The sequence below is a fragment of the Bos taurus genome, chromosome 7, assembly GCF_002263795.3.
Source record: "Bos taurus isolate L1 Dominette 01449 registration number 42190680 breed Hereford chromosome 7, ARS-UCD2.0, whole genome shotgun sequence".
Taxonomy (NCBI): domain Eukaryota; kingdom Metazoa; phylum Chordata; class Mammalia; order Artiodactyla; family Bovidae; genus Bos; species Bos taurus.
The window spans coordinates 57,601,217-57,623,666 of record NC_037334.1 but is presented as its reverse complement, the minus strand read 5'-3'; the positions used below and the strand labels follow the sequence as shown (position 1 = coordinate 57,623,666).

General features: G+C 40.1%; 1 non-coding gene across 1 annotated transcript; it reads right to left on the bottom strand.

Annotated features, from left to right (window-relative positions):
- Positions 1-1,161: 1,161 nt before the first annotated feature.
- Positions 1,162-1,268, bottom strand: LOC112447573 (U6 spliceosomal RNA). Its single transcript, XR_003035773.1, has one exon. It is a non-coding gene; the product is annotated as a U6 spliceosomal RNA (small nuclear RNA).
- Positions 1,269-22,450: the final 21,182 nt, after the last annotated feature.

Here is a 22,450-nt window from a genome sequence, read left to right as displayed (position 1 = left end):
TGTCAGTAGACATAGCCAAGAAGTATGTTTGATTTTAAATAATGAATTTATCTTGATCCCCAACTCCAACTGGGCTTCCCTGATAGCTCAGTTGGTAAAGAATCCACCTACAATGCAGGAAACCCCGGTTTGATTCCTGGGTCAGTTAGATCTGCTGGAGAAGGGATAGGCTACCCACTCCAGTATTCTTGGGCTTCCCTTGTGGCTCAGCTGGTAAAGAATCCACCTGCAATATGGGAGATCTGGGTTCAATCCCTGGGTTGATCATCTGGAAAAGAGAAAGGCTACCCACTCCAGTATTCTGGCCTGGAGAATTCTATGGACAGAGTCCATGGGGCCACAAAGAGTCAGACACAACTGAGCGACTTTCACTTTCCAACTCCAATCCAGCACCAGAAGATTTTTCTTCTTTTCCTCCAGTTCATATTTTTATCTCCTTTCTCTTACAGTGAGAACCTAGTTTTCAATCCAACATCAATATATTTATTAATACTCACTTGCTCCTCCCTACAGTACACCCAAGAGTCAGAATGCCTGTTCTCAGTACCTTTATCAAACATAGACCTACTCATAAGTTCCAGATTGTTTGCGGCACTTTTTTTAATCCCTAGAATACAGCCCACTAAAGGTAACAAGGTCTGTTAAAAACCTTTAAACCTTGAAATAGATTCATTTGTTTCTCTTTGTACTCAATGTTGCTGCTGCTGCTGCTAAGTCGCTTCAGTCGTGTCTGACTCTGTGTGAGCCCATAGACTACAGCCCAACAGGCTCCCCGTCCCTGGGATTCTCCAGGCAAGAATACTGAAGTGGGTTGCCATTTCCTTCTCCAATGCATGAAAGTGAAAAGTGAAAGTGAAGTTGCTCAGTCGTGTCTGACTCTTTGCGACCCCATGGACTGCAGCCTACCAGGCTCCTCCATCCATGGGATCTTCCAGGCAAGAGTACTGGAGCAGGGTGCCATCGCCTTCTCCAATACTCAATGTTAGGGTTCTCCTAATATATTGATTTATTTTTTTGTGATAGTGGGCTTAATTTTTTCCAGTTTTATTAACATATAACTGATATATAACATTTGAAAGTTTAAGGTGTACAGCATAATGATTTGGTATATGTATATACTGTGATATGATTACCACAGTAAACTTAATTAATATCTGTAACAAAACTACAAAATGCTTTACAAGTTTGTATGTCATCCTTGTGCAGGGGCCATGCTAATCATCTCTTCATTATTTCAATTTTAGTATATGTGCCACTGAAGTGAGCACTAATTGTATTATTTTGCATATGTAAAACAGCAGCATGGTTCAAAAGTCAAAACTATATTAAAATATAACTCAGAGAAGTTTTCTTCAACCCTGTACATAGCCAATTTTATTAGTTTCTTGTTTATCCTTTAATTGCAAAAATAATCAAATGTATACGTACATACACACACATATCTCCTCATTTTGCCTTCTATTCAAATGGTAGCACACTATATACACTCCTCTCTGCACCTTATTTTTTTCACTTCATATTGTTTTGTTATACACATGCAAGTGTTTTATAGCACTTGTATCTCACTTATTTGCTCTCTCAAATGTATTTGGTATTTCAGTTCAGTTCAATTGCTCAGTTGTGTCCAACTCTTTGTGACCCCATGGACTGCAGCACACCAGGCCTCCCGGTCCATCACCAACTCCTGGAGCTTCCTCAAACTCATGTCCATCTAGTCAGTGTGCCATCCAACCATCTCATCCTCTGTTGTTCCCTTCTCCTCATGCCTTCAATTTTTCCCAGCATCAGGGTCTTTTCCAATGAGTCAGTTCTTCACATCAGGTGGCCAAAGTATTGGAGTTTCAGGACTCCAATATGAATAATGAATATTCAGGACTGATTTCCTTTAGGATTGACTTTAGGATTTGGTATTTAGAAAGGTTTTATTTTTATGGTTACTTTTATAAAGCTAAAATAATTCAGTCTCCAACCCCACCTTAATTTTGTTATTTTCTAATGGTTCCCTAACAGTACTGAAATCGGTCAACACTTTCTTTTCCTCTCTCATGTCTATCCACCAGCATCTTATTGCAATACATATCCTTTACCCCTATTAGCAACAAGTATATTCAATAAGTATATTCTATATTCTATCTCTCTTATCTTTCTTCCCTTTTAATTATTGTATAATATCTTCTTTGCCTGAGCATGTACTCTTCTTACAACCATCATAGTTTTATGAGTAAATATATACTTAATGCTCACATCAGTCTTTATGCCAATGTCTTTTCATTCTCTAAAAAGCCTTTCTTCAGTAAATTCATGGGAGCAGTGTTCTCTGTTTCTTTCATGTTCATCATTTGTGAACTGTTAGCTGGATATAAAATCTTTGGCTGATGTTTTCTTTCCTTGAATATCTTCAATATGTTACACTATTTCTTCTGGAATAAAGTCTGAAGACAATTATTTCTTTCCCATCAAGGTGACTTGATATTTTGACTAGATACCCAAATGATATTTTCTTTCTTGTAATGTCCAGAAGTTTGAGAATATACCTTGACATTAGTCATTCTGGATTAATTTTCCTAGGTAGTAGTATCAAATCTCTTTTTATCTCAGGAAAAATTTTCTTAAAAGTTTGCTTTTTAAATTTAAATTACTTTTAAATTTCTACTGCTTTTTTCTTCCTTGTGTGTCTTCTATTATATATGGCTTGTTCATTTGTTTGTTTACCTTCTACATCCATCACTTCCTTTCAGATCTCTTTGATTTGTTGGAATTCCCTCCTTTTCACCTACTGTTTATTTAAAGGTGTTATAATGTATTTACTCACTTCTATTTTTCCAATTTTAATCTCCATTTCTCAAATGATTAATATTAATGCTAATTGGGAGTTCTCCTACATTTCTGAGAGTCTCTAATTCTGATTTATATACTTCTTTCCTGTCTAATATGATTTTATTAGTTTTTTTTAGCTCATTTTGAAATAGTTAAATTTTTCATGTCTTATAAGCATGTCTTCCTTGTATATTTTCATTGTTAGAATGTTAGTAGACTCTTTTTCCTTTTTTTTTTTTTTTTGGCAATGACTTAGTGTTGGATTTTTTCTAGTTTTATTGAGATACAATTGACATAGAACATTGTATAATTTTAAGGTGTACAATGATTTGATATACTTATATATTGCAAAATGATCATCACAATAAAGTTAGTTAACACATCTGACAATGTTTGATTTGAACACAATCTTATTCAATTATTCATTTTTATAGGAATTTAGTTTTTCCTTTATGAAGGAAGGGTGAACCAGGGGTAACTTTTCTGGCTTCATTATTCTAGATTTCCTTCTTCTGGTGTCCTTAACAAGAATTTTTTTAATGGCCTTTTATACATTCTGAGATGTAGTTCCTCTGCTCCTTTATCTAGACTTTCTTTTTCCTTTACTTCTGTTATCCCATACTTGCTCATTTGGATTCTACTCTCAGAAGTCTTCTTTTGTTGTAAGGTTTTCTTCTGAAAAGGAGCTTTGTAATTAAGTTGAAGTTCAAAGAGCCAAAACCATCACAGCTACTTTACACCTTATCTGGGACCCCATACCCCCCATCTTTACTGAAGTGTAGAAACGCCCTCCCAGTCCCAGAAGTTGTTCTCAGACTGGTCTACTCTGATTTTCAGTGAGCCAGAAATGGTATGGACCTAACAGAAGCAGAAGATATTAAGAAGAGGTGACAAGAATACACAGAACTATACAAAAAAGATCTTCATGACCCAGATAACACAATGGTATGATCACTCATTTAGAGCCAGACATCCTACAGTGCAAAGTCAAGTGGGTCTTAGGAAGCATCACTACGAACAAAGCTAGTGGAGGTGATGGAATTACAGTGGAGCTATTTCAAATCCTAAAAGATGATGCTGTGAAAGTGCTGCACTCAGTTCAGTTCAGTTCAGTCGCTCAGTCGTGTCCAATTCTTTGCGACCCCATGAACCACAGCACGCCAGGCCTCCCTGTCCATCACCAACTCCCGGAGTCCACCCAAACCCATGTCCGTTGTGTCGGTGATGCCATCCAACCTTCTCATCCTCTGTCGTCCCCTTCTCCTCATGCCCTCAATCTTTCCCAGCATCAGGGTCTTTTCAAATGAGTCAGCTCTCTGCATCAGGTGGCCAAAATATTTGAGTTTCAGCTTCAACATCAGTCCCTCCAATGAACACCCAGGACTGATCTCCTTTAGGATGGACTGGTTGGATTTCCTTGCAGTCCAAGGGACTCTGAAGAGTCTTCTCCAACACCACAGTTCAAAAGCAGCAATTCTTCTGTGCTCAGGTTTCTTTATAGTCCAACTCTCACATCCATACATGACTACTGGAAAAACCATAGCCTTGACTAGATGGACCTTTGTTGGCAAAGTAATGTCTCTGCTTTTTAATATGCTGTCTATGTTGGTGATAACTTTCCTTCCAAGGAGCAAGCGTCTTTTAATTTCATGGCTGCATTCACCATCTGCAGTGATTTTGGAGCCCCAAAAAATAAAGTCAGCCACTGTTTCCACTATTTCCCCATCTATTTGCCATGAAGTGATGGCAAAAACAAGACCGGGAGCGGACTGTGGCTCAGACCATGAACTCTATATTGCCAAATTCAGACTTAAATTGAAGAAAGTGGGGAAAACCACTAGACCATTCAGGTATGACCTAAATCAAATCCCTTATGACTATACAGTGGAAGTGAGAAATAGATTTAAGGGACTAGATCTGATAGATAGAGTGCCTGATGAACTATGGATGGAGGTTCGTGACATTGTACAGGAGACAGGGAGCAAGACCATCCCCAAGAAAAAGAAATGCAAAAAAGCAAAATGGCTTTCTGAGGAGGCCTTACAAATAGCTGTGAAAAGAAGGGAAGCAAAAAGCAAAGGAGAAAAGGAAAGATATACCCATTTGAATGCAGAGTTCCAAAGAATAGCAAGGAGAGATAAGAAAGCCCTCAGCAATCAATGCTGCACTCAATATGTCAGCAAATTTGGAAAATTCAGCAGTGGCCTGGAAAAGTTCAGTTTTTATTCCAATCCCATAAAAAGGCAATGCCAAAGAATTCTCAAACTACCGCACAATTGCACTCATCTCACATGCTAGCAAGGTAATGCTCAAAATTCTCCAAGCCAGGCTTCAACAGTACGTGAATCATGAACTTCCAGATGTTCAAGTTGGATTTAGAAAAGGCAGAGGAACCAGAGATCAAATTGCCAACATCCGTGGATCATAAAAAAAAGCAAGAGAGTTCCAGAAAAACATCTACTTCTGCTATATTGCCTACACCAAAGCCTTTGACTGTGTGGATCACAACAAACTGTGGAAAATTCTTCAAGAGATGGGAATAACAGACCACTTTACATGCCTCCTGAGAAATGTGTATGCAGGTCAAGAAGCAACAGTTAGAAGTGGACATGAAACAACAGACTGGTTCTAAATTGGGAAAGGAGTACGTCAAGGCTGCATATGGTCACCCTGCTTATTTAACTTATATGCAGAGTACCTCATGCAAAATGCTGGGCTGGATTAAGCACAAGCTGGAATCAAGATTGCTGGGAAAAATATCATTAACCTCAGATATGCAGATGACACCACCCTTATGGCAGAAAGCAAAGAAAAACTAAAGGGCCTCTTGATGAAAGTGAAAGAGGAGAGTGAAAAAGTTGGCTTAAAACTCAACATTCAGAAAACTAAGATCATGGCATCTGGTCCCATCACTTCATGGCAAATAGATGGGGAAACAGCAGAAACCGTGAGACTTTATTTTCTTGAGCTCCAATATCACTGCAGATGGTGACTCCAGCTATGAAATTAAAAGACACTTGCTCCTTATAAGAAAAGTTATGACCAACGTAGACAGCATATTAAAAAGCAGAGACATTACTTTGCCAACAAAGGTTCATCTAGTCAAAGCTATGAGTTTTCCAGTAGTCATGTATGGATATGAGAGTTGGACTATAAAGAAAGCTGAGCTCTGAAGAATTGATGGTTTTGAATTGTGGTGTTGGGGAAGACTGTTGAGAGTCCCTTGGACTGCAAGAAGATCTAACCAGTCCATCCTAAAGGAAATCAGTCCTGAATATTCATTGGAAGGACTGATGCTAAAGCTGAAACTCCAATACTTTGGCCACCTCATGCAGAGAGCTGACTCATTGGAAAAGACCCTGATGCTGGAAAAGATTGAGGGCATGAGGAGAAGGGAACAACAGAGGATGAGAAGGGAACAACAGAGGATGAGAAGGGAACAACAGAGGATGAGATGGTTGGATGGCACATCGACTAGATGGACATGAGGTTGAGTAAGCTCTGGGAGTTGGTGATGGACAGAGAAGCCTGGTGTGCTGCAGTCCATGGGGTTGCAAAGAGTTGGACACGACTGAGTGACTGAACTGAACTGAACTAGTGCCAGTCTTAAGAGTTCTCCTGTTCTCAGGTCTGTCAGATACCTCATGGCTTCCTCCTGCACAGACCCTGATACGATGTGGGTCTTGAACTATTGGTAGTTTTCCTCCATCTGCTCATACTTTGAGGTTCATGAGAATATCCTTTTCATCTAGAACAAAAATTTGAAAAAGTAAATGTCAATCAAGAAGGAATTGGCTTAAAAATGTAGTATAATGTCATTGTAGTTATTAATAAGGTGAAATCAATGGTCAATTTTATGTAACAATATGAAAAGCAGTATATAATATATTGTTAAATAGGAGATACGAAGTTTTTATATTATGACATAATTAATTTTTTTTTATTTTTTAATATATATTTTTAGGGCTTCCCTGGTGGCTTAGTGGTAAGGAATCTGCCAGCCAACTCAGGAGACATGGGTTCAGTCCCTGATCTGGGACGATCCCACTTGCGGAGCGCCTAAGCCTGCACCACAACTATGGAGCCTGTGTTCTAGAGCCTGGGAGTGGCAACTACTGGGCCCATAGCCCACAGCTGAGGTCCGTGTGCTCCAGAGTCCATACTCTGCAACGAGAGAAGCTGCCTGCAATGAGAAGCCTGCACACAGCAACTAGAGCACAGGTCCTGCTCACTGCAACTAGAGAGAAGCCCACGTAGCAACAAAGACCCAGCAGAGCCAAAAATAAGTAAATAGAAATAAAATATTATATATATTTTTTAATGTTAAGAATATATATATGTATATATTAGTGTAAAAGATGCCTAGAAAAAGGAACACCCATTTATTCAGGTACTGGTGGGAGGAAGCTATGTCTACTTTATACATATGAGTTGTACAGATAACTAGTATTCGATTCTTTTATTGAGGTTAGGTTGGCCCGTAGATCTGGTCAAGAAGGGCTCTTACCTTGGACCTCATTTGTGAGAGAGTCTGATGATCACGAACACACAGTGAAACGGTAAGCTTGTTAAAGACCCTATGAGATTGGGTACCCACGATGACACAGAGTAGCCGTCGTCCTAAACATCCACACTCATGACTAATACCATTTAGGTTGCAGAAAATGCTTCTCCACATCTCTTGCTCTCTGTTCTGAAAGCAAAAGTTACCTTAATCAAATGTCAAGAAGAATTGTGAGTTGTCCTGCTGCCAACAGCATAGAAGGACACTGCTTAGGAGAGTAAGGAGAATTTGAGCTGTGGAAGCATTTAGGTAAGGGAAAAGACAAATTAATTCACTTGTCAAATCCTTCCTCTCAGATGTCATGAATGCTATAGATTCTTGCATGATAAAGTATCGTTTCCCAGGAGTACTGAGCGTCTACTTTCTTGCTTTCTTCAAGTTCCAGCTTGTAGACCTGTAAGCACTCATAAATAAATGCAGTATTTTCAATAATTACATATGGCAGCCAGAGAACATTTTACAATATTAAACAACATTATCCTTATATCGCGCTTCCCGGGTAGCTCAGTGATGAAGAGTTCACCTGCCAATACAGGAGACATGGGTTCACTCTTCTGGGTCAGGAAGGTCCCCTGGAGTAGGCAACCACTCCAGTATTCTTGTCTGGGAAATCCCATGGACGGAGGAGCCTGGTGGGCTACAGTCCATAGGCTCCCGAAGAGTCAGACACAACTGAAGCGACTAAACAACAATCTTTATATCATGTTTATATATACTCCAGATATAACATGTTTGAGCATATATAGCAATTTTTGGCATTAGAAACTGATGGATATTGAATATAAAAATTATAAATAATTTAATGCTTATGAGAATATAAGCTATAATGACATTTTAAAACTATAGTAAAAACTAAGCTTTATTTGAATAAGTTTTGTTTAAATTGTTATGACCAATCATTATTAAATTTTGTTTTTAATTTTAATAGATTATTTTAGAAGAAAAATGACTTTTTGAGAAAAGGAGGTCCCTATTCTGTGAGAGACAAAAAATAGGAAAAATAATTTTAATTTTCAATATTTTACTACTACTACTACTAAGTCGCTTCAGTCATGTCCGACTCTGTGCAATCCCATGGACTGCAGCCCACCAGGCTTATCCACCCATGGGATTCTCCAGGCAAGAACACTGGAGGTCATTTCCTTTAATTGTATTTTTGATGATATATATCAAAGAACCTTTTGAATATAATTACATTTTATCTTTTAATTCTATAGATCATTGAAAATGAGAACAAGTTGAGACTGGGATAGAAACACAAACATGAAAGTAAGGCTCAGAAAAGTAAGGACTGAAAAGATATTAGAGTATATTCAAAGAGACGGTCTGCTTCATTTTTTAATTTCAGACATTGAAAGTAAACAGGCTTCTGCTGAGCATGACCCACACAGTTCACAAACAGGTATGAAAAGTTCTTTATTTAATATATTTTAGCTACTATGCAAAACAAGGAAATGCACAAGCAAAGTATATTTACCATCCATGACTCAAAAAGATTGAATGAAACACCTATTACTTTATGTTATTTACTAATGAAGTTTTTTTTTTCCCAGTCAAAACAATGAAACGTATGTTTTTTCTATAATATTCACAACACATGCAATTCTGGCCTGCCCATCAGAAGCTAAACAGCAAAAAAATTTGGCAAGTTGATGAGAAATATGAAATCTTCGGATCTTTATTGTTTGTTGGAAAGTGAAGTGATCCTGGGAAAAATCTGTCATATCGTTCTGAAATCATCTGATTGATTCAGGAAAAATGTAAGTTGATTCAAATTATTGGCTATGAATTTTCCATTGAATAAACGGCAGAAAATTTAATATTTCAGATAAAAGCAAAATGTTTTTCAAATAGAGAAAGTAACCACAGAAACTTTTTAATATCTTGAGATGGAAGACCAAAGTATTTTGTTACTATTATTACATATTTCGCGGTCAATTTTCACAATTAGTTTTGGCCAGGGGAACCATTTGTGACTAGAAATACTTAGGTTCTCAATTAAAAGAATACTAAATGTTACCTGTACCAAAAACAAACAAAACCACAGCATATGCAAAAACTAGAACTGAAAAAAAAAAGTCCTAAAGATTAGCAAATAGGGAACTTCTTAGTGGTCGCATGGTTAAGAATCTGCCTTGTAATGTAGGGGACACAGGTTGAATCCTGGTCGGGGAACTAAGCTCCCACATGCCTCAGAGCAACTATCGCGCATGCGGCAACTAGAGAGCCCTTGCACCACAAGCAGACTGCACACGACTCAGTGAAGATCCTGCAGGCTGCAGTGAAGACCCAATGCAGCCAAAAAATAAATGAGTATTTAAAAAAAAACAGCAAATAGTAGTCAACCAAGAAACCAGTAAACACATAAATCCTAATCTTGGAATGATATTCTTAAAGAATAGTCACAAGATTCAATATTTGTAATAACCTATAATGGAAAAGAATCTGAAAAAAGAATATATAATGTGTGTGTGTGTATGTGTATGTATATGTACACGTGTGTGTGTGTAACTGAATCACTGTGCTGTACACCTGAAACTAACACAACATGGTAAACCAACTGCAAGTTAAAAAAAAAAAGGAATAATCACAGATGTCCGTATTTAACCAAGCTTTGTGAGACAATAGCGCAACACCCATAGAAATCAATGGACATTTTCTAGTTGGGTAGAAAAAATTTGATGTCAGAAAACTTTCAAATTTGATGTTAGAATGCAAGATAGATTTTTAAAAAGTTATATACAAATCAGATCAGATCAGTCAGATAATTCAAAATAGTATTAAAAATGAGAAAAGAAATTACACATAGAAGTTTTAACATTAATGACGACTAATTTAACTAGAGTATGCTAGGACAAATCATACTGAACAACTAACATTCATCATGTCCAGTCATGACACAACCATCGCTCAGTTGTGTCCAACTCTTTGCAACCCCATGGACTGTAGCCCACCAGGCTCCTCTGTCCATAGGGATTCTCCAGGCAAGAATACTGGAGTGGGTTGCCACGCCCTCCTCCAGGGGATCTTCCCAACCCAGGGATTGAATCCAAGTCTCCGCATTGCAGACAGATTCTTTATTGTCTGAGCCACCAGGAAAGCCCAAGAATATTGGAGTTGGTAGCCTATCCCTTCTCCAGGAGAACTTCCCAACCCAGGAATCGGACTGGGGTCTCTTGTATTGTAGGTGGATTCTTTATCAGCTGAGCTACCAGGAAAGCCCAACATTCAACGTACATATGGTCAAATTATCAAAAGATAAAAATTGAGGAAGTCAAAAATGAACATTTTATTGGTTTCATGCAGATTGTAAAAAGCTGAACTACAAAAACAACTTTGAACTACAACTTTCGAGCACTGATGGAGAGAACAGTGAGGGCACGCTAATGATAATAGCCACTGGGAAGGAACAAGTGTTTTTTTTGTGAGCCATGGACAATGCATTATTTGAGTTTCTTATTCAGAGATATATTCTCAGCCATATTAAGTGTTAGCATTTTTGGAGCAATTCAGTGATTACATAGGATATTTTCTATATTTGTCCAAATATGAAATATCTTGATTTTAAAAAACACGTCATATTTACCACTAAAACAACTTTCAGACACACAAACAAAAAGTTGACTAAATAAATGCCATTAAAGCAATAAAACTTAATTTACACAAAGTAACAAGATGCACTAGAATTGTACAAGAAATAAAAGATGATCATTAAGTAAAGAGAATGGTAATCTTTAACAAAATGATTATTTTTGAATTTGCAGTGCCCATAGCTATCTTTGAACTGCTGCTTGCTGTCAATAATATTAGCCAAAGCTTGCAGGAACTTCAAAATTCAAACTGATACAAGTTTGGCTCTTTTCCTTTATAAGATGAATTCTTTTTAACTTAGAGAAACTCTTTTCCTTAAACTGAAATAAACTATATGTGAAGTGTGTAACAAATGTGACATTCCTATAAAATATAGGAAAACAAAAACAAGTAAATATTTTTATGCAAATAAAAATATTTGCATCACTATAAAGAGCGTGTATGTGCTCAGTCGTGTCTGACTCTGTGACCCCATGGCCTGTAGCCCGCCAGGCTCCTCTGTCCATGGGATTTTCCAGGCAAGAATACTGGAATGGGTTGCCATTTTCTCCTCCAGGGGAACTTTCAGACCTAGAGATCGAACCCGCATCTCTCGTGTCTCCTGCATTGGCAGGTAGATTCTTTACCACTGTTCCACCAAGCTTTCCCCATAAAAATACTTGCACACAAATAATCTCCAAACTTCTTTTCATTTATTCACTTTGTGTGTGTGTGTGTGCTGCACATGGGCTTTATCTAATTCTGGCAAGCAGGGAGCTACTCTCTAGTTGTGGTGCATGGGTTCTCATTGTGATGGCTTCACTTGCGGAGCACAGGCTCTGGGCGCACAGGCTTCAACAGTTGTAGAATGTGAGCTCAGTAGCTGCGATTTGCTGGCTCTAACTACTGGCTGGCTCTGGGGCACAGGCCTCAGTAGTTGTGGTACATGGGCTCATTTGTTGCAGCTCGAGGGATCTAGAGCACAGACTCAGTAAGAGACATGAGTTCGATCCCTGAGTTGGGACGATCCCCTGGAGGAGGGCATGGCAACCCACTTCAGTATTCTTTTCTGGAGAATTCCACGGACAGAGGAGCCTGGTGGGCTACGGTCCATGGGGTCGCAGAGAGTCGGACATGACTGAAGCAGCTGAGCACACACACACATACACACAGACCAAGGTACAGTGTCAGTTAAATAGAGATTTGAATAAATCATAGAAAATATTGCCAATTTTTGGTCTTCTTTATAATATTTCAGACTCGAAATTTCTTAAAAAAGGACATCAGGCTTCCAGTTGGGGCAGGCTTCCAATTTGCTGGGTGCTGAAGGGTAAGACATTAATATTTTATGGATCTAGATATTGCTTTGAGAGACTGTGAGAACTGCAATATAAGTGGTAATGATTTATAAGATGGAATTAGAATATTTAATAATATTTTCTATAATAATTAACATAAGACCCTATCATACTATTGGACTTTAATGTATAAAATTCATTGTTAATTTCTGAGTGTAAATGTTACTACAATAACATTATTGACTATTTCAGTTGCTATTGGCTAAATAAAAAGTTTTTTCCATATTAAAAATAATTTTTTTTCTTTTGAACTTTTTATTTTGTATTGGGGTATAGCCAATGGTAGCTGAGCTGGTAAAGAATCCACCTGCAATGCAGGAGACCCTAGTTTGGTTCCTGGCTAGGGAAGTTCCCCTGGAGAGGGGATAAGCTACCCACTCCAGTATTCTTGGGCTTCCCTGATGACTCAGATGGTAAATAATCCACCTGCAATGTGGGAGACATGGGTTCAGTCCCTGGGTTGGGAAGATCCCCTGGAGGAGGGCATGGCAACCCACTCCAGTATTCTTGCCTGGAGAATCCCCATGGACAGAGGAACCTGGCAGGTTATAGTCCAACTGGTCACAAAGAGTCAGACAATACTGAGCAACTAAGCTCAAACATACAGCCAATTAACAGTGTTGTGACAGTTTTAGGAAAATAGTGAAGGGATTCAGCCATACACATCCATGTATCCATTCTCCCCCAAATACCCCTTCCATCCAGGCTCATATTAAAATTAATTTAAAAATAAAAATATAATGACTTAAGCAAGGTCAACTAATTCGGCATTACTACCATTAGAATGCAAATTATGTAAAAATCATGATTATAACAACATAATTAGCAATTTTGCTAAAATGAAGAAAAAATTTTATGTAATAAATATATCATAATGTATGAATTATGTATGTGTTTTTCAGCCAAACAACAAAACTGCCACATCTGTGCAAAAAATTAAAGATCAGTCAACTTTAAAGTTTGCTAATATTCAGTCATATAAAACTTGTTCTCCAGATCTCGTGTATGTGTCCTTACCACAGGAGAAAAGAAAGAATGTTTAAGGACAAAAAAGGACCAATATTCAATTTTGTTTTAAAAGTAGGAAGGATAGGAAATATTTTACTATATTTAACAGTTGTTAGCTTGTTTATAACTTTTAAATATTTAGACGTATACTTCTCCATTTATACTTTTGCCCAGGTCCATAAATTCAGGGGTGGGTATAATTTAGCACATGCTCCTTTTATAAGTGCTGCTGACAAGAATGACCATTAAGTGCTTCTCATGTTCTGGGCACTGAGCTGGGTGCTTTTTATACAGTAGCTCACAACACCCCTCAGAAGCAAGGGAAATATTCTCATTTCATTTTACAGCTAGGGAAACTGAGGCTTTAGAGGGGAAATACTCTGCTCAAACACTGTCAAAACTGAATCAAAAAGACATTTACCATTCCCATCCTGAACTGGGACTAACTGTTAAGGCTGACAGAATACTGGGCAATGGACTTTATAAGTGTAAGACATCTTTCCGTGAAAGGTCTATTGCTCTATCCCAACTCATGCTGCCTGAAATCCCACCATTATATACTGATGCCTTCTAGTTTTAAAGTCTTTCCAATCTCTGAAAGAAACCAATGGAATGCAAATACTCCCAGGTGGTAAAAGATGATAATGTGTGAAGCCAGGTGTATTTTTCATATTTTTGCCACCAAAGTAACCCATCAGACCAAAATTGAATTTTTAACCCCTAGAAGTCTTAGTGGTCAGCCCAAAAGATGCTGATCAATTTCTTTTAAGTCTTATGTTATCTCTTTAAAATCATGCATGTATTTTTCTCCATACTATATATGATATATATATATATTAATATGAAAATGTTTCCCCTCAGGCTTCCCTGGTGGCTCAGTGGTAACAAATCCATCTGTCAATGCAGGAGACACAGGTTCAATCCCTGATCCAGGAAGACCCCACATGCCACGAAGCAGCTGAGGCTGTGCACCACAACTACTGCGCCTGTGCTCGAGAGCCCAGGAGCCACAACTACTGAGCCCACGTGCTGCAAGTACTGAAGCCCGAGCTCCCTAGAGCCTGTGCTCCACAACAAGAGAAGCCGCTGCAGTGAGAAGCCCAAACAGCAACGAAGACCCAGCACAGCCAAAAATAAGTAAATAAAAAGCTATTTAAAAAATGTTTCTCCTCCAGCTCTCCAAGTAAAAATGATGCTTCAGAAAATACTCCATTTTCCTCTTAGAGTTCAAAAACTCCTTGGCATACTGTATAGCCCTCTGGCATGGAAAGCAGAGCTTAAACTGCTATCGTGGGCACTTGGGTGGGGTTTGCTTGACCCCCAGGTGAGAGAAAGGTCCAGCAGAAAAATGAGAAGCTGAATTAACTACTTCTTGATTTAACTCAGGACCCATCAGGTTCATTTTTTATTTTACTCATTTTCCTAAGTCACTTAAAGTCTACCTCCGACTATTTTGAAGGAGGTGAACTCCTTGACATTAGGGTGTGTAAGAAGGCTGGACAGTTATTTGCTTGGGAAGCTATGGCAGGTAGGGCATGGAGAAATTAACGAAGGAACCTTTCAAATGTGATACCATATGATCCTGCAAGTTTCTAAGTCCTCTGCAGCAGTCATTTCCAGAGAAATGTATTCAATTTAGTAACTATTTATTCAGTACTTTTTAAAGTGCCAGAGGTTATGCTAGGCAGTGGTAGACAGGACAGTCTTCTTGAAACTAAGTTGGCTGCAGAGAGCTATAAACCAGCATGTAACTAGAAGCACGGTAGTTACGGAAGTTCAAGGGAGGGATCCAAGCCTGAAACTGTGGAGCTGGATCCTGGTAGGTTTCCGGGAAAGGGTAGTATCTAAACTGAGGTTTGAGGAATGAGTAGGAGTTTGTCCAGGTCCTTCTGGAAGCCACTATGGTTGTGACTAATTTCAGCTAGTTTTTAGGTCCCTTCTCTGCCCTGCTACACTTTGTTCACTGATTCTACCGGTCAACACAAGCTATTTAGGAACAAAAGTGCTGACTTTTTAATTATCCATTATAGCCATGAAGGTGTAGAAAGAATAAGTGGTCCATCTCATGATATAAAACTGTATCAGACAGAGGGACTGGATTTCAGGCTTTGGGCATTAAAGATACGGACAGATCCTACAGTCATTTTACATATTCACAGCTGTTTAATCAAGGGGAAGGGAGGAGGGTGAGGCATACTGCATTTGCCTCCTGGGCTGTGAACACAAAGGAAAGAAAATATTGTGAAGGGAAGAAGCAGGCTCCTCCTTGCAGTAGTATGTTTTTTGGTTGTCACACAGTAGACGGCAGAGCCAATAAGCCAGTCTGCAAAACTGCCAGCTAAAAAAACCAAACCCTTTGAAGTAGATAATGAATACACTCTTTTTAACTTACTCCGATCTCATCGCTGAGAGCTGTGCAGTTGCTCCTGGGCAGAAGTTTCACTAATGTAGGGATGTTGACTGGCCACTGCATCAAATATTTATCAAGTCACAGATGGGAATCTACAAAGAGTTTGCAGAGAGGTTTAGTGTCTCCCTTTGGTTCTAGGGGAAGCACGTCAGCACTGCAAAATGCAAGCCCTCAAATACACAACTTTAAGCTTAGGTGTATGGCTGCTGACCCATTTAAGCAGGTTAAGTGGAGCCCAATTTAAAGAAATCACTTTTTTTTTCCCCTTAAAGTAAAAGTAGTACATTTTTACTGTAGAGATTTTTAGAAAATATCTTTACACACTAAAAGAAGAAAAGAGAACTTACCCATAATGTCACCATCCAGGTATACTGTATCTGTCTTTTAAATCAAAACTAAATCATCCTTCATCCAGTGTTCCATACCTGTTTCACTCTTCTGCTTTTCTCGTTTAACAATATATTCTTAACATCTTTATAAGACATTATGTATTCCTCTACAGCATATTTTGATATATTTGCACTATTTCAGTCTATCAATGTGCCATGATTCACCCAACCAATCTCTTGGGATTGGATATTCAAGTTGTATCTAACTCTTCACTATTTACTGTAAATGATGTCCTTTGTAAGTAGCCTTATAATTAATTACTTGTGCACAGTTATATTTTCCCAGGCAAATGAGTGGAAAAGGAATTGCAAGGTCGAGTTAGGCTGACACACCAGTTTGCATTTCCATCATCAGAGTATGAGAGGAAGTGGGGCTGTCCTTTTAAATGGGCTATCAGCTCGCTCATCTCAAGTGAGATGGCCTTTGAGGCCACTGAGAGCTACATATTGGTATAGGGGTTTGGGGATTGGTTTATTTGCATATTTGTTTGTTTTTGTAACAGTCTCCTTGAAACTTGAACTTTTTTCTTCTTTAATTTAACAGCTATCTTATTTCGCTAATCTTCCATCTTTATTTAGTTACACTGGAGAGAAAGAAGCATCTCTTCAATGATAAACATCAGTGCCTGGGTTCAATAAGGATTTATGGCTTGCTGTTTTGCATTGTTAGTAACCACAACTATAATGCTGGGTCTATCAATACCTTTTTCCTCTAACTATAGAAGGCAGGCTGTTTCCTGCAATTGAAGTCTCCTAGAGCAGAGATTCAGTGATATATAGAAAAAAAATACTGTTAAGATAAGACTGCCAGCTTTTTATTTTGCCAAGTAAAGCTATTAGAATAATTACAAGAAACAGTGGTCATCTACTATCATCAAGCAACCACTAAAGCATGAACATTTAACACACGGGCACTTGTACCAAGACAAGAACACAGTTCCAGAATAAAGTACTTTCTTACCTAAGAAAGAACAACTGGCATTCTTGCACTGACATAAACATTGTCCTTATTTTTCTTCTCACAGAGGATTTGGAAACAGCATCTTGGATTGGCATCAGTCAGTGGACCCTGGCTTTAGAACCACAGTCTCCCAGGCTTCTATGGGCAGCAGGACCTGACCAAGTCCTCTTCCTCCCTGGAAGAGAAAGAAGCGAGAGAAACCCTCTAATTCCTTCTATGTGTCTCTTCCTACTTGCCTGGTCTATGGGGTATTCTCAGGCTGCATTAATTTGGATATTTTTCTCATGACTTGCCCATCTCCACAAACCACCTATATATTATTTATTTAGCATTTGTTTTAAAACAACACCTTCTTAACTTCAAATATAAATTTATTTCAAAGAAAAAGTTAATATCTTAAACATCAATGGAAAAACCAACACTGCTTGTAATAAATAAAGCAAAATAATGTTATTAGATTCTAGATCAAAAAAATTACCTGCCAAAGGTTCTGAGACAGAGTCCTACACCTCCTTGGTTTCAAAAGAGAGAGGTTAGCAAATGAAAGGTGTTATAAAGATATAAAGGAGACTTCGCCCTGGGCAGAACAAAAGGGATTAAAAGAGAATTGGAACAGAAATAAACTTCTTGCCAGGTGTGGTCATGTACTTTGATGCTCTGTCTGTGTGCCCCTGGTAGGGGTCCCATAGCTTGGAAAGCACCAGCGAAATGGAAATAGAGTTGGATGTGGTTTTGAGCCATGGCCTGGCCACTTGTTGATTAAAAATCCTCAGGCCAATCACTTCACCTCTTCTTAAAACCTCAGCTTCCCCAGCTATAAATGAAATGGTAATAATCTCTATCTAATAGGGATATAGTGAGGAATACAGGAGAATAGTTAGAGCATTTTGTAATTTCTGAAATACTATATACACCATAAAGGATAAGCCTCACTTGTAGTGTTTTTATTTATGGGGATCAGATATTTTTCCCTGGCCCAGGATATACTTCCAGGCCAGACATCGCACTATAGCCTAAAATACATAAGAGGATTCAGTTCAGTTCAGTTCAGTTGCTCAGTCATGTCCAGCTCTTTGTGACCCCATGGACCAGAGCCAGGCCTCCCTGTCCATCACCAACTCCCAGAGTTCACCCAAACTCATGCCCATTGAGTTGATGATGCCATCCAACCATCTCATCCTCTGTCGTCCCCTTCCTGAGAATTAAAGCCTTTACAAGTGAATTACTGGATCCCAGATCATGTAGGATAAGTCCTAGTGAAACCGAACTAAGCATTCTTCAGAACTGTAATTATGGGACTTCCTTGGTTGTAGAGTGGATAAGAATCCACCTGCCAATGCAGGAGACATGGGTTCATTCCCTGGTCTGGGAAGACCCACATGCCGCTGTTGGGGGCCAGAGTGAGGTACTCCGCCCGTGACAAAGGTCATGAGGAAGGAGGCTCGACATACGCAAAGGCGGGATCGAGCCTCAGGAGTCCCCCTGGAACTCCTCGAGCATCTACCCCCATAACCAGAGCCTGCCTACTTTACTACTTTGTGCTCACCTACACCTCTGACTTTACGGGGGGCTGTCCCCCACCACCTCTTTTGGAGAAGGAGTTAACTTAGAGCTCCAGTTTATAATAATTCCTGGGCGTGATAAGAGTGTTTTAACCTACAAACTCCTCTGAAGGTTCTCTAGCCTGCCTGACAGGCTCGTCCGGCCACATGTGATTGCTCACAGCCTCCCAACCGTGAGAGGCACAAGATGCTTTAAACCCTCTAAAAACGGGTTCTTTAGAGAAGTTAGAAAACTATTAGTATAAGTATAACGGGCTGATTAGAAATTGTATTGGTGAAGGGTTTTTCATTTGTTGAGCCAATGTTTGTTGCTAAGTCTCCACATCCCCTGCCCTTACACACATTAATGAATATATAGAAGAAATAAGTATTAACCTTTGATATTAATCACGTTAGACCTTAGGCTAAGTAAATTCTTTCCTTAGCTAAAACCCACTACACCCTCACCCTGTAGGAATGTAACTTTATTTGGGTGGCGTCTGTTTTGAGAATAATCAGCCCTGGAGAAATAAGTGTCCTGATTGACTGACCGCTGTCACAAGGAGAGGGTCGTAAATTGTCAGCAGGCCCCCCTGGCCAGAAGATGATGTAACACCCCTAAGACCTCTGTATACATTTGTATGAAGCACCTGACTTTGATAAAAGTCAGGACTGCTGACCCCACGTGACTTTTGCATAACATCTCAGTGTATAAAAGTAGACCATGGAAAATAAAGAATTGGGATCAGTTTCTCGAAATACTGGTCTCCCCATGTCGCTCTCTTTCTCACTCTGGCTGAGTCTCCATCTGGAGCGCGGAACCCACCATGCTTACTAATTATGCCTGGGCTTCTAAGATCCGACCGGGGAGGCCTCAGTGTCTCCTCTCCTTCGGGAGAACGGAAGGACGCCTGCGGCCTACGTAAGTGGTGCAAGCTTCTTGTCTTGAAGTTTTATTGGTCTCCCGCGTAAACCAAGCTACTCAGCCTCTTTTCTCCACTGAATTTTCCTACTGAGCTATCCTTATTCTATTACTCTTTATATCTTTAATTAATACCTAATTGAAGCTATCGTATCCTGATCCTCGCCTATGCCGTCTCTCCTTCGAATACCCTGGATCAGCCGGGGCTGGTCCCCGGCATGCCGCAAATCAGCTAACCCCGAGCGTCACAACTACTGAGCCCACGCTCTAGTAGCTGTGAGCTGCAACTGCTGGGCCCGCATGCTGCAACTGGTGAAGCCTGTGCCCTAGAGCCCACGCTCTGCAACAAGAGCAGCCGCTGCAAGGAAGAGTAGCACCCCTCACTGCAACTAGAGAAAGCCCATTAGCAGCAGCAAAGACCCACTGCGACCAAAAATAATTCAATTAATTAAAAAGAATTTTAATTATATGATCAATGGCTCTAATTATCAGGAGGGCAGAACCTTGCTTGGCTTGTTCACTTCTATGTCCTTTGCACCCACTTCAGGGTGTGGTACCTCAAAGATGGTCAGTAAATGCTGTGTGAATAACTGAATGAGTGAATGAATGAATGAATGAGATGACATCCCTATGTTACACCTTCGTCTTTGCAGTAGCTATCTATCAATGGCTTTTTATCATCCAGTACTGTATTCATCATGTCTTTACTGTTCTATATTTTATGATGCTTTGACATCTGAGGGCTTGTAGACCCACGGAGGAACTGCCCCTCCCAGGGGTAGCTAATTCCTAGAGATAGCAAACAATTTACCAGTGAGTGCATCTTTTATCATGCAAACCAATCAATCCTGAGTCTCTATCCACTGTCTTCCTCCTTTCACCAGGCTCCTGCCTTCCTGGACACCATCCCCCTATGCTAAATCACCCAGGACTATGTACCAGACAACTAAGGACCACCTCTGTGGTCTACAGTCCTCCAAATTATTCAAACTCTCCAATCCCAAACCTGCTCAGCTGTTTACCCTTTCTAGCCCACCCCTTCCTGTGCAAATACAGGCTCTTACCCAAGCTCTCCCTTCCTCCTTCTGACTCCTGGTGCTTCGTTGCTGTGGCCTGGCCTGGCACGCCCCATCCTCTTGGGAACTCCAAGTAATAAACCATCTTTCCAATGGCAGCCATCTCCTGATGTGTTGGCAGCCATCTCCTGATGTGTTGTCCATATCTGAACAAAAACAAAATCCTAAGTACATTTGAAGACAAGTTTCAAGCCTGAGAACCCATGCCAATTCCAATCTCAATTCACGATTTCAGGGAAGCTATTCTCACCTATGGCTCAGGTAGCAATACAAGCCAGTCAACTTGCCACCTCCCGAGTGTCTCAGAGATGGATCCATGACCACAATAAAGTTGAAACGAGTCTCCTACTGGGACAAAAACTTCTTGCTGTTTTTTTCCTGCTGGATTAGAAACTGCAAGAGTTTAGGTCCAGACCTATGCAGCCATTTTGCCAGCTAGAGGCAAACAACCTGTTTGAAATGGAATCAATCAGAAAAAGTTGAGCCAAATGACAGAGGAAGCGAAGTCAGTTCCTGACTTCACTGGAAGCATCACTGGAGGCAACCCCACTCCTGGACTTTGCAGTTACCCGTGTTTAAGCCCACTGATACTGGGTTTTCTGGACTTAAAAATAAAAGAGACCTAACCTACAAGGTTTTCTTTCCCCTTTTCTTAACATCCAAAGCCACCCGTGGAGATATTTAAAACTGCAATGTGAATTAATCCAGTTGCACAGTTAGTGTGTGCCGATCACTGTGCTGGGCCCTCATGATGCTACGTGCTTCAGTTTAGGTGGGAAGACAGACATGCAAACAATTCAGGGAGAGTAGAAGAAGAGCTTTCCCAGAGGCCCCAGCAAAGGCTGTGGAGCAGGGAAGGAGTAGTAACATCTGCCTGGAGGCCTGCCCTCCTCAACCCAGGATGAGTTACAGCCGTGACTTAGCCGGTTCCTATGGGATTGGCTGGTGCGGAAGGTCGCCGCTTCAAGAAGCATCAACTCTGATGAGTGCTGACACGAAGGGAGGATTTCCTGTGTCGCTGTGCCATGCTTATTTCATTCACTCTCTTCCTTTATAGGGCAGATATTATTACCCCCAGTTTAGAGATGAAAATTCCTCCATTCAGGGGCTTAGCTCAGGTAAACAAAATCTTACTCAACTCAGTGGTAGAACCCAAATGTAGGACATGACTCTGAAGGCCAAGTGCTTCCTTGCCAATCCACTCCCTTGTATTTGCTGAGAGCTCCTTGTGCACCAGACTCCACCCCATAATTGCAGAAGAGAAAGCAGCTCTCCAAAAGCATTCCTTACTTTACAAAAGAATTTGCCATAGGATTCTTTTACTGTATTGTCATTGTTCTTACTTAGCCTCTAAGTCACGTCCTACTCTTTGCAACCCCATGGACTACAGCCTGCCAGGCTCCCTTTGCCCATGGGATTTCCCAGGCAAGAATACTGGAGTGGGCTGCCATTTCCTTCTCCAGGGGATCTTCCTGACCCAGGGATCGAACCCATGTCTCCTGCACTGGCAGGTGGATTCTTTACCACTGAGCCACCAGCGAGGCTCCTTTTACAATACAGTACATGGACAACAACAGTCAACTTAGAAAAATCTTTTTAACACACAAGTGATTCTAAGGGCCATATCTAGTGAGTAAAATAAAGTCCACTATATGCATGCATTCTGGCTCAGGACTCCAGCCTCTCATTTGAGATGTCTCCACCTGGCCGTCCTCCGAGAGATGGTGCAGCCAGGTGCAGCGCTAAGTAGCAAAGACCCTCCTGGGCCCCAAGATCAGGATTGCCTGAGGTTGGAAGGGGCCGGGCGAGATCTCCAACTGACATGGTCAGTGAA